Genomic DNA, 13,393 nt, shown 5'->3' on the forward strand with positions numbered 1-13,393 from the left:
TTTTGAGATATTTTTTCCACTTGGCTTAATGCTCACAATCCATCCAATTTGTGACATGTATCAATGATTACCTTCTTTACATTGCTAGGTAGTATCCACAGAATATGTTTAACTGTAAGTTTGTTTAACCATTCAACTATTGTAAAACTTTTTAATTCTTTCCATTTTTTTACTATTACAAAGTTGCTATAAACAATAACATATAGGATTTTTTGCATGAATTTAAGTTTTCATATCCTTTGGAAAAAGAGCCTAGGAGCCAGACTGTTGAGTTGTAGAGTACGTTTAGTTTCTAAAAATTTCTTGAAATTGCACTTACATTTCCACCAACCATTCCATACAAGTTAATATGGTGGCAAACTGTTTCCACTGGATAACTTCCAACCAAATACATGCATTACAATTACTTGCCCAAAACCTGGTACTAAAAGGAGATTTTTTTTTCACAATTTTGTCTTTTAGCAACTTTCTAAATTCCATGAAATCATATGTCAAAGGAGGGGTCATAATGTCTTTGCCATATACTGTGGTTAATGTTTAAAGATTATTTGGCTAATTAAAATTTTGCCTCTTTCTATAATTTCTTCAGTTACTGTTCACCTACCAATTCTCCAAAATTAGTTCTATGATTTCCTAATCTCTTAAAATTTTTTCTTTTAATCCTTCTCTTTGTCACAATTTTTGCCTACAAATTTTCCTAATTTTTTTTTAATTTTATTTTTGTCTCTGCATTCACACCCTCCATCTTTTTTCCCAGCTGTCTGACTGGTCCTATCATCACTTCCTTTCACACCAAATTCACCAGAAAAAGTCCCTGACCCAAGAACTATAATCTTAAAGATGCAGATACTACTGCTTTTACCTCAAGCCATGTGTATTAGAATAAAAATTTGTAAATATCTGATGTCATAAGAAGTTTAGGAGTTTTTTAGATTGGCATCATAAAAAGAGAGGGACAAGGAAGTTGCAGGTGATTTGAATACTAATTTACCATAGAATCTGAGCTAGACAATCAAGGAAATGAAAGAAAAAAAAAATGGATGAGATACTGAAGGCAAGTGAATGGATTAGCAGTTCTACCTGCAGTTGAAAAACTATCATAAAGGTCTCTTAGGAGACTGAAATAAAAAGTCACTAATTCTCATAATTCCCTGTCAAATAGAATTCCCAAACCTAATTAACAGTCTGATAATATCTGATATACTAAATAATTTAGTAAATTAATCTTAGAACTATAAAAAGAAAGAAAATTTTCCACACTAAAAATAAGGTACTTGGGGCCAGGGGGTTAGGTCAGTGGCACAGCACTGGCTTAGCATTCATGAGGATGTGATCTGATCCCCAGCACACAGAAAAACAAGTAAGTATGGGCTGGGAATGTGGCTCAAGGGTAACGTGCATACCTGGCATGCGCGGGGCACTGGGTTGGATGCTCAGCACCACATAAAAATAAAATAAAGATGTTGTGTCCACCAAAAACTGAAAAATAAATATAAAAAATTTCTCTCTCTCTCCTTAAAAAAAAAAAAAGTAAAAATACAATCTATTTTAACTCTTACATACTGTTGTGCCTGAATACAAACTAAAACAAAAACTAAAATTCCAAAAGAAAATTATTCTCCCTCAAAAGTATTCCCATTAATAAGCCAGAGCCAGAAACTCAAAGGTCAAATGTTTTCTTTTATATGTAAAAGCTAGAGTAAAATAAAGGAGGAGGGAAGGTTAGAATATCATCAAGATATAGTGAAGATCAGTAATATAAAAGATGAAGATCAAGAGGCAGAGTGGGGGGCACAGAAAAGGGGCAGAAATGCAGAAGGAATTCTTTTAAAAAAACCATGTTATGTGCATATGTAAATATACTACAGGTAATTTCATGTGTAAGTAAAAAGAACCAATCAAAAATAAATAAATAAATAAATAAGCAAAAGGAAGTCTAGTGGAATTGAGGAAGGAGAAGGGGGATTGTGAACTGAAACCAATTCCATACATGTAGGATTTTGTCAAGATGAACCCAACTACTATGTATAACTTCAATGACCTAATAAGAAAATTCACATTTGCCCAATATTATAGGACAAATCACCACATTAAGTAAAAGACTATGGAAATAAAATATCCTCCTGGTTTTTTGTTTTTTATTATGCTGTGCTGGGGGTCGAACCCAGGGCCTCCCACATGCTAGGCAAGTGCTCTACCACTGGGCTACACCCCCAGCCCCTCCTGGATTTTACAAACACCATTAAAAAGGAAAAAAAAAACTATAACTAATCCCTCTGAAAATCCAACCTCTCTATCCTGTCATTCAAATAAACATACTTTAATATAAACTCTCCTTCTTAACTCTTAACTGATTTATGGTCTCATTTGTTCTTATATGCTGCCACACATCATCCCTGCTATTTTTTGTAAGCAAAACAAAAACAACAGACACACAGCTTTGATGCAGCAGCGCTATGCACAGAGCAGACACTTGCCAAATATTTAATAAATTAATGAAATTCATAAGCATAACAGTATTAGTTAGCAAGCAGAATTCCCACCTTTGTAAATGCTGTAAATGAACACTTAGCTTTCTGCTCCTTTCAAATGGCTCCTTTTTTTAGTAGTCCAGATACTAATTAAACTGCCACTACTAAATTATCAGATTCTTCTAAGAACATATAATTTGAGGACACTAAACAGCCAAAATGGTTTTCAAAAGCTACAACAAATTATGAAATAAAAAAAAAAACAATACTTTCTACTTCATATTCAGGGGAAATTTAAACATTTTTCTTTCAAGAAGAGAAAAACAAATGGTTAATTTCACAAATGTTATTCCTGTGCAAAGCAATGGTTAATGGACATTACATGCATGTGACATTAAAAAATATAAAATGTGACTAAATTTCAACAAGTTAAAAAATTTTAGTAATATTTTACTGTAATAGCACTTATAGCTGAATTTAGGACTAGAGAGCTGGAACACCAAACATAATATTGGGAGGGAATGGAAAGCAACCTCAGAAACCTCATCAGTGTTAAGATGTTTTGTGAATGCATGCCTATCAATTCCATGGATAATGCTGAGCTGGCAGACATCAATGGATTGGATAAACATCACTAAAATTTTTTAAAGATTTCAATAGCTAAAAGAATTAACTCAAAATAAGGATAAAACAATGTAAAATCTTTTCCTAGAAAAATTATGATAGGAATATTAAGAAAACTCTTAGTATTGCCTCTGGGAAAAGGACTGTAGTACAGATTTTAGCTCAGGACATGCACAAAGTAAGTGAATCATCTTATATAGCTACCCAAAAAGAAGTGCTAAAAGAGACTGAAAGGAAAAAAATTAATATTCCAAAGACCTCCTGCATCCAGCACTTTGCAAGAATGCTTGCTTGGCAAAAACAAAACTAGGTTGATTAAAAAAAAACCATTTTAGAAGACAGGAAATGAAGACTTACAATTTCCTTGCCCCAAAGTCATACTTTTGTTATCTGTGGCCAATGTCTGCTGCCCTGTCTCCTATGTGCAGCATTAATAGAAGAGCAGTGTCCAAAGCAAGGGACTAAAAGTGCCACTCCATTTATTCCACTTCGGTCATATTTAAACATTGTGTTCAACTAGCCTAGTGCACACCCTTAGCCCCAGTGATCCTAGAGGCTGAAACAGGAGGATCACAAGCTCCTCGCCAGCCTTGGTAACTTAGTGAGACCTTTTTTTAAAAAAGAAAAAAAGGGCATGTAGCTCTGTGGTAGAACATCCCTAGGTTCGACCCCTAGTACCACAATAAACACATACATATATACATACAGTGTTCGAGTATGTAGACCACATTTCAAATGGAATTCAAGAACACTCGAATTTGAACAGGAAAGTAGCCAAAACAGCAAGGAGAGGGTAGTGTGGTAAAGCAGGGTTCTTTCTAAGAAGAGGAGAAAATATCCTAGCAGTATAGAAGAATTATCTTGAGCTGTCTTATTTATTTAGAAGTAAATAATTCCTGGAATGCTTTGATGGCCATTAACTCATAGGCCAAAATACTGAATTTAAGGGAGATCCATCTGAGCTTAAATGAAATTTCCAAACAATTAGAAGACCATGACAACAGCATCAACCCATCTCGCCAAGCATAAGGAATGTTGTGGAGTAAAAACCTCGCTGACCATAATGTTGTGGTGTGTTAGTAACAAATCACAGGGTCAGTCATGAAGTTTTACTGCCAGCAGCCAAGATGCAGAGATCTAAATCTCTTGCCACATCTCAACCCCGACTGAGGGTAAGGAGAGGCTTATAAAGCTAAAAACCAAAAATAAAGGGGAAGCAGAAAAAGGAATCATAAACAACGACCTTCTGGTGTGGTTCACACCTGTAATTCCAGAGTCTGGTGTGGCTTATGCCTGTAATCCCAGAAGCTCTAAAAGAGGACAGAGTACTGCATATTTTTAGAGGTACCTCGTTTGTTCTCTTCAATTGAAAAGTGTCTGGTGTGGCTTACATCTGTAAATCCTGAGGTTCTGGTGTGGCCCTGCCTAGAATCCCAGCGCTTAAGACAGGGTGTCTGAGGAGATGCCAGATCATTATCCCAGAGATCTGGTAAACAGACAGTGACAACGACAGTCTGGGGTCTGGGACTGGAGAGAGGGTCTGTCCCTTGTTTTTGTTCTTTTATTTGTTCTATGTGTTCATATCCATCTCCATCTGTCCCTGACACTGTTGTCTGACTGTTCTCCTTAGTGCATACCTTCCTTTTTATTTTGAATTCTATATTTTTTGAGCTCATAATTTTGATCCAGCATGCCTAGGTTAATGTGTTTTTTCTGATCAGACCTATTTTATTGAACTATAAAGGTTTTTAATACTCTGCTTTATTCAGAGGCCAATTTACAAGGGTTAGCTCTCAATCTGATAGGTTTTAAAAAAATAAGCTACAAGGCCCTTGTTTGTTTTGTATATGTATGTACACAGGTATGCTGTCATGTTTCCATGTGTTTCGGATCAAAACTGACAGTGGAGTCTTGCACTGAGATTTCAAAGGCCTGAAAGACCAGACAAGTGTAGCAGGTCAGATTTCCTACAGGCATACCCTGAAATGTTGATGCATGAAGTTGCGAGAATAAGCAGGTAAAGCAGGGTTCTTTCTAAGAAGAAAGACTACAGAAAACTACAACAGACATCCCAGGGATAAAGAGATGACAGTAAAATGAAATGTATGTTGAGGAAAGCTGCTGGTTGTGGACAAAAGCAATCCTGAGAGATAAGAGAGGCCATGTGGACTGCAAACAGCAAGACCAAAGGGACAGGATTGCAAAAGTTCTTTGGAAATCACATCTCATCACCATGTGCCACAGGATCTAATGTTTACCCAGATGGGTTTTGATCTTGTTTTGGCCCCATCCCTTCTTTCTATGTCCCTATTCCTCCACTTGGAAATGAAAATGTTCACTCTCCACAATTATACATTGAATGTGTTACCTGATTTTGATCTTTACAGAGGCTTACAGACAAGAGTTTTCCTTGACTCACAGATGAGACTTTGGACTGGGACTTTGGGGCAATGCTGAAACTGTGAAAACTATGGAGACTTTTGCAGATAGACTAAATGCATACTGCACTGTGAGGTGGACATCAGTTTGGAGACCCAAGGGAGAAATGTTATGGTTTAGATATGAAGTGTCTCCCTAAAACTCATGTATGAGGCATAGTTAGAAGTTAAATGACTAGATTATGAAAGCTGTAACCTAATGACTGGATTATTCCATTTGATGGATTAATAATGGAAAGGACTACTATACTGGATAAAAACTGTAGGCAGGTGGGTGTGGCTGGAGGAAGCAGGTCACTGGGAGCATGCTTTGGGTTTATATTTTTGTCCCTGATACCTTATTCTCTCTCTGCTTCTGGGCTGTCATGATCTTAGCAGCTTTTCTCCATCATACTATTCTTCCATGAGAGTCTGCCTTACCTTAGGCAGAGCAATGGAGCCATCTGATCAGGATCTGAATTTCTGAAACTGTGAACTCAGAAGTAAACTTACTCTCTTCTAAGTTATTCTGGTGAAGTATTTCGGTCATAGCAATACAGAGCTGAATAACACAGGTATGGACTACCATACCCTAAATAAACTTTTCTCATCAAAAAAATATTTACATATACGCTCATAAATTAAAATTTTTTGTAATGGATCCAAATACTCTTGGGTCACATGATTTAAAGGATTCAATTTAAAATTTAAATCAGGTACAAATAAAAGTAAAGATGTCTATAAAATTATTTCTAGGATTTTTCTTCAACAAGGAAGAGACGAATAATACTATTCAATACACTTGTCTAGTGTCTTGCTTTTTAAAAAATATGTTAATTAGATTTGACATATCTGAAATTAACAATAGATTGTTAAAGACATCTGATTAATTTACAAAGTTAAAACACTAGCTGTTAAAGTATGCTTAACTTCTTCAATTCTATGAGGTGATATACTTGAACATTGTTTTCACAAATTGGCAGACAAAAAAAACTAAAAGGTTCTAGGTATAAAATATATTTAGTAAAAAAAGAAAAACATATCTAGGTAAGTCTCTATGTTGGTAAAGTTGTAATACAGCTAAGTAAACAACAAGAGGGTCTAATTAAGTGATAAAAAGATCTATGTAAATAAAGGATAAATTTTAAAAGGTTTGTGTGTAACTAAGTTGGTTATATATAAGTAACACAAACAGTCAAAGCTATTCAAGGTTATTCCCTAAAGTCAAATATTAATGTACTAATATAATCAAAGTTTGATCTATATGTTAAAATGACAAGGATTTCTTAAAACATTAATTTACTCTTAACATTCTGTCTGTTAAGTTATATTCTCTAGAACAACTAGTCTTTTTTTAAATATTTATTTAGTTGTAGATGAACACATAGTATCTTTGTTTATTTTTACGTGGTGCTGAGGATTGAACCCAGTGCCTCACACATGTGAGACAAGCACTTTATCACTGAGCTACAATCTCAGCCCCAAGAGCAACTAGTTTTAAAAAAAAGGGTTTGTACAACTCTTGCAAACCACAACTGTTATTTAGAGTATTGTATTACATCATACAATCTAAATTTTCTTTAAAAGCTAAACTTGGTTAATATAAAACAACATAATTGTGGTGTTATTACTCTTCTTTTGTATATTTTGTGTTCATATCTTCCAGGTATACAAGTCTTTAAAGTAAAAGGTTTAAAAGAACATTTTATTAAGCTGGTGTTCTCCAAACTGAAGTTGCCCATAATAATTATTTCAGACTTATAATGATAATAAATTTTATTGGGCATTTATTAATCATTTAAAGTTCTGTAACCAAACCTAAACCTTATGTTACCTTTTACACTGAGATAAAAATGTAAATGTTGGGGCTGGGGTATGGCTCAGTGATACAGCCCTCACCTAGCATACGTGACACACTGGGTTTGATCCTCAGCGCCACATAAAAATAAAAGGTATCAACCTACAACTAAAAAAAAAATTTAATGTAAATATTGATTCTAAAAGATAACCAATTTCTGATCAGTTTAAAGGTTAATAATGTAAAACAAAAACATTTTGCTACTTTTCCACACAAAAGAAAGACTTAAAAGCTCTCAGTCTTTCTTTGATTCATGTTTTAAATAATATTATGTTAACCAATGCTCAGACTCAGAAAACAATATATATAAACTTTATAAAATGATATTTAAGGAAAAGATAAAAAATTAGACCTGGTAGTGTCCGGATAGCCTGCCTGTTTACATATCATAGCAGCCCCTCCCTTCTCTTTTAGTTAAGGAGGCTGATAAGGTAACTCAGCACAACCCCTCACAGTGACAACCCCACACTTTGTAGAGACCCTCCTAAATGGTGCACTAGATAAATGGATGACCAACAGTATTATTATTCAATACCAGAGTCTGTTGCTTGACCATTCTCAGCTCACCTCTGCCCCAGCTCGGGCCCTGAACCCCACCTCACTGATGCCAGAAGATGACTCACACGAGCCCCTCCACAACCATGGAAAAATGCTTGACCAGTTGAGCTCAGGAAGGTCTGATTTGACTGATGTTCCTATGACTGAGGCAGAAGCCTTTCTATTCACAGAGGGCAGCAGCCAAATCATAGATGGAACTTGAAGGGCCGGAGCTGCAGTCACCACAGAAACTGAAGTCATCTGGGCTCAGGCACTCCAAGCAGGAACCTCAACACAGGAACTAATTGCCCTGATACAGGTTTTAAGGTGGGCTAAAAGTAAGAAAGTAAATATTTAAACAGACAGCAGATACACCTTTGCTACTTCCATGTGCACAGAGCCATTTATAGAGGTGGGGGTTACTAACTGCTGAAAGAAAGTTCATAAAAAAGTAAAATAAAGATGAAATATTAGCCCTACTTGAGGCAATGTGGTTACCTAAATAGATGGCTTTTATACACTGCCGGGGTTACCAAAGAGGAGATTCACCAGTTAATAGGGAAACAATTTTGCAGACAAAACAGCAGAACAGATGGCTTAAGTCTCCAAACCAGCCACCAAGGTAACCCTGTCTTTATATCCTAAAACCAGCCTTCATTCCCACCACATTATCTCCACATTATCTCTTTAGAGACGGCTAAAGAAAAGGGGGAACCAAATTGGAACCTGGTGGACTTTTCCTTTTCTGGGGAAAGAACGAGTTAACTGACTTTCTGTCTAAGGCCTATTATATTCCAGGACTAAAACAAACAGCCCAAGACATCTCTGTGCGATGTCCAACCTGCCAACAGGTAAATATCAAACAAGGAAGGCAAACCTACCCTGGGATCTGCAAAAGAGAACTGCCTGGAGACCACCTGGAAGTCAATTTCACTGAGGTAAGGCCTCCTTTGAATGGTTGTAAATATCTCTTAGTTTTTGTGGATAGTTTCTCAGGTTGGCCAGAAGCATATCTTACCAAAAATGAAACTGCTTGGACTGTTACAAAACTTCTTGTCAATGAAATCATACCTCACTATGAACTGCCAATTGTCATAGGTCAGATAACCTATAATGGCTGCAGCATTCACTGCAGCCGTATCACAAGGAATATCACAGGCTCTAAATATAAACTGGAAACTCCATGTGCTTGCGTCCCCAAAGTTCTGGGCAAGTAGAGTGCATAAACCAGACCCTAAAGTGTACACTCATAAATCTGCCTTACAGACTGGTGCTAGGTGGCCTATGCTTTTGCCTGTCACTCTCTTACAGGCCGATGCACCCCTTATAAGGGAAATCTTTCTCCTTTTGAAATCATGTATGGGAAACATGATTTCATCTTTTGCTTCCTTGAGAAAATGACATTCATTTGGCAGAAATCAGCCACCAACTTCTTGTAGACTACTTTAAGTCCTGCAAGAGACCCAATCCCAAGAGACCACTGATTTCCAACATCCGATCCAGTCTGGAGACAATGTCTACATCAAGCAGTTCCAAAAGGAAAGGACTGACTCCCAGCTGGGGAGGACCCCACTCCATCCTGACCACCTCAATAACCATGAAGGTAGATAAACTTACAGAGTAGATTCATCACACCTGAGTCAAAACAGCAAAAACATCACCCATGGAGGAATGAATGGCTCACAGAGACCCGACCATCCTCTAAAGATAAGACTAAAAAAAAAAAATATTTACCCCTTACTGCAAACTGTTCATGGGTTTATTAACCTATCATGGCCAGAACTGGCAAATGATTGCTGGCTATGCTTAAAATCTAAGCCTCCTTACTATGTAGGGTTGGGTTCCACAGAGATGCCCACAGTATAGCCAAATACTACTTACTGTATAAACTCTGGACCCAAGCTTACTTTAGGGGTATATCTAGAAAAAGCCACTTGTATTGGTTTTCCTAATACCGATATGCCTCCTAACTTTCCTGTGAACATTTACTCCTATAATATTTCTGGAAATTATACTGTATCTTATTTTGCTCCTAATGACACTTGGTTTGCCTGTGACAGTGGTTTGTCTCAATGTACCTCTTCACAGCAATATCCCAACATCTGCATTGTAGTGCATGTGTTACTTCAGACCTACACCTACAGTAGGCCAGGAGGGACTCCAAATCACATATGTCCAGATAAAAAGGGCAGTTCCTCTCCTCATTCCAGGCCCTTGTGGGATTAAATGTAGCAGGAGCAATTGCAGTGGGTCTTGCAGCCTTAATAAAAGAGAACAGGGACTCACCTCTCACCCAGGAGGTAAATGACAATTTAAGCCACTTAGAGCAGGAAATCAACCATTTATATGACCAAGTCTAATATTCAACTGAAGTGGCACTTCAGAATCATAGGGGCCTAGATCTCTTGTTCACGTCCCAAGGAAGGCTCTATATGACCCTAAGGAAAGCTTGGTGCTTCTGTGCAAATAAATCTGGAATCATTAAAAGTTCCTTTGCCAAAACAAGAAAAAAGATACAAAGGAAAAATCAAGAGTTAAAACAAAATAAGTCCTGGATCCAGAGATGGTACGAATGGAACCCTTGGTAGACTACCCTCCTCGCTGGCCTAGCTGGACCTGTGGTCCTAACATTCACAGGATTGCTCATTGGCTCTTGTCTTAAACTAGCTTATTAAATTTCACTGAACAACACATTTCCTCTGTTAAACTGATGTATATGTGCAGCCACATACCCAACATAGAATAATCAAGGATTTGATTGTCTTTAGAAGAGGGGGAATATTATGGGCTGATTCGAAAATCCTGACCAGACTTACCCCATTTTGTTCACACACCTTACCTTATGTGAAGTTGGTCCCCTTCCATATGGTGCCCACATCTGCCCTCCTTGCCTCCTGACTGCATATTCCTGGTTTGGCAGTACCAATGTATAGAGACATGTCTCTTCTCCTTCCTCTCTTCTAAGAATGTGATTTTTTAAAATGCAACTTTGTAACTTTTTTATAACCTGGTAATTTTCCACTTTTATGAACTGTATCTTTGATTATGATTGCATCTTCTGCCTCCCCCACTTTTGTGTTTCTTAGCTTTATAAGCCTGTCCATAACCTCAATCAGGGTCAAGATGTAGTATGAGCCACACCAGAGGCTCCTTCATGGGCAGGCTCATATCCATTACCACAGGGGACCCAGAATCTTACAAGGCAGAGAGCTCCCACAACTAGAGAAGGAGAGTACCCGCTTCTGCATTCAAGGCTTCGGGATCCCCGTGAGCCTGAGATCTCTCTAGGGCCTCCAAATGATGTGGCCCATAAGTAATAAATCACCGGGTCAGTCTTGAAGCAGGACATGAAGCTTTACTGCCATCAGTTGAGATACAGGAATCCAAATCTCTGGTCACATCTCAACCCCGACTGAGGGTAAAGACAGGCTTACAAAACTAAAAACCACAAATAAAAAGGAAGCAGGAAAAGTAATCATAAGCAATCATAATCACAAAACACACTTCATAAAAAAGTGAAAAATTACTGGGTTACAAAAAGTTACAAAGTTGCATAAAGAAAAAAATCACATTCTTAGAAGTGAGGAAGAGAACATCTTATACATTGGTACTGCCAAACCAGGAATTTGCGGTCAGGAGGCAAGGGGGACAGATGTGGGCACCATACGGCAAGGGGCCAACTTCACACAGGGTGAGGTGTCTGAACAAAAATGGGTAAGTCCGGACTGATTTTCAAATCCGCCCATAACATTCGGATGTTTCAGCTCACAAGGTGAAGGGTTTATTCATGCAACTTTGGAAGGCAGGTATATTACAGGTGCTGCTGTTCTATTCGGAGAACAGCTGCCTGGCCAGTGGCAGAGGACCCGGAGGAGAGGCGAAGCCTTGAGAAGAGAAACCAAAAGCACTGCGCGGGGCAACCACTCCGGCATCGGAACACCGCGCACTCCGGCCCCTTCCAAGCGGCCCTGCCAAGACCCCCTCTTTGCAATCGTAGACCACCGTCTTCGAACAGCCTCCAAGTGGCTTCCCGCGCGACACTGGCAGCCCGGGCAGGTGACGCTCTGGGACACCAGAGGGAAAAAGGGCGCCGCGAACACCGGCCCAAGCGACCCTGACACCGTCCCACGCCGGCCCTGCCACAGCCGCACAGCGACTCCTCTTCCGCAGCATCCTCCCGTCCACCTCGACCCCTCCCCCAGACCCACCCCTCCTCCAGGTACCACGGGAAGGACACGGAGCCCGACAGCTGGGAAGATGGCGGCACTTACCTGTCACAGCAGCTGTACTCTCCACCGCCCGGAGCCAGCCCGGGTGGCACTCAGCCCGTAAGTCCCCACGACACGGCCCGCAGTACTGACCCGCAGACCTGCAGGACACCAGCCGACTCCGCACTGACGCGACCCAGCGACCCCCAACTTACGGTCCCCGCACTTCCGGCACCGCCGGAAGTCCCTCTTGACCACCGCCCCACACCCAGAGCCACCGGAAGCTCCGCCCAAGCGTGGCGCCTCCGGAAGTCTCGTCCAGGCTTCCGCCCCGCAGGCCAGGTTCCCCGCAGGTCTGTGCGCTGCGCTACGGTGCAGTCGCCCCGCCATCCTAGCTAACCGTAGCAGGGCGCGAACGGGGGCTGGACGAGTGACCTGGGGAAGGCGGCGAGCATGGCGTCCCTGGTGACACGGGCGGGCTCGGACGCAGGAGGGCTCGAGCCTCGCGGACACGCCGGGACTCGTGTCCCGAGCTAGCCCGGCCCTACAGCCCCTTGGCCACCCAGGCGCTCGGGCACCGTCTCCTAGGACCACGGGCGCCTCCAGCTTGGGAGAAATCACCCGAGCTACTCACCGCAGCAGGGGTTCCGGGGGCGGGGGGTCCACGGTCAGGCAGGTTTCAAATCCATCTGTCCTAAAAACTAAAGACGAGAAGGAAAATAGTCTCTTAAAATGCAAGGTCAAGTATACTGTTTATAACAATCAATTCCGAAATCTTTCAAATCCACACCGTTTTATACGCTAATTTGCTGCTAACCGCTTAACTGGCAGCGCTCTGTGGTAGTCTTGTTGCCTGCAGGGGAGCCTGATGGAGATAGAACTATTAATATTTCAGCTTATCTGCAGAAGATGACTCACCCAGTTTCCTTCTGAAATATTTGATCACCATTGGCTAAAAAAGAGAAAACAGAATCAGCTGTTCACTGCAAAAGGTGGGACTTAAGCTTTAATCTAGGTTGGAAAACTACATAATAGACTGGAACCATTACATAAACAGCCTTCTCTACAAACAACTCTACCTGAGTCTTTAAAGCTCATCTGGACTAAATCAAAAGTGCGAAAGCATTATTTAAAGTATTATTTTAAAATAATACTCGAGATTCAGATTCAAAAAGCAGTGATATGTTTTTGGAGAAGAAGCAAATTTAATGTGCTTGAGGATTCAAATAACCAAAGATATATGTAAAGTAAAACGTGAAATTACTTCTACAGTCAATA

At 39.8% G+C, this 13,393-nt stretch overlaps 1 protein-coding gene across 3 annotated transcripts in view; it reads right to left on the bottom strand.

Annotated features, from left to right (window-relative positions):
- Nucleotides 1-13,018, bottom strand: part of Wdr37 (WD repeat domain 37) — a 71,002-nt gene extending 57,984 nt beyond the window's left edge. Inside the window, exons 1-2 of one of the 3 annotated variants that reach the window (XM_046432047.2) lie at nt 12,906-13,018; nt 12,750-12,816 (exon numbers count right to left, since the gene is read on the bottom strand). The gene's annotated coding sequence lies outside the window, so the exon portion shown is untranslated. Of the gene's footprint in view, nt 1-12,178; nt 12,336-12,749; nt 12,817-12,905 lie in introns of those variants that run through there. The other 2 variants (XM_046432049.2, XM_046432046.2) reach the window with 2 other exon arrangements.
- Between the last annotated feature and the right edge of the window lie 375 nt (nt 13,019-13,393).

The sequence above is a fragment of the Marmota monax genome, unplaced genomic scaffold (genome assembly GCF_021218885.2).
Source record: "Marmota monax isolate L192 unplaced genomic scaffold, Marmota_monax_Labrador192_F-V1.1 WCK01_AAM20220418_F8-fsc00071, whole genome shotgun sequence".
In the NCBI taxonomy this organism is placed as follows: Eukaryota; Metazoa; Chordata; class Mammalia; order Rodentia; family Sciuridae; genus Marmota; species Marmota monax.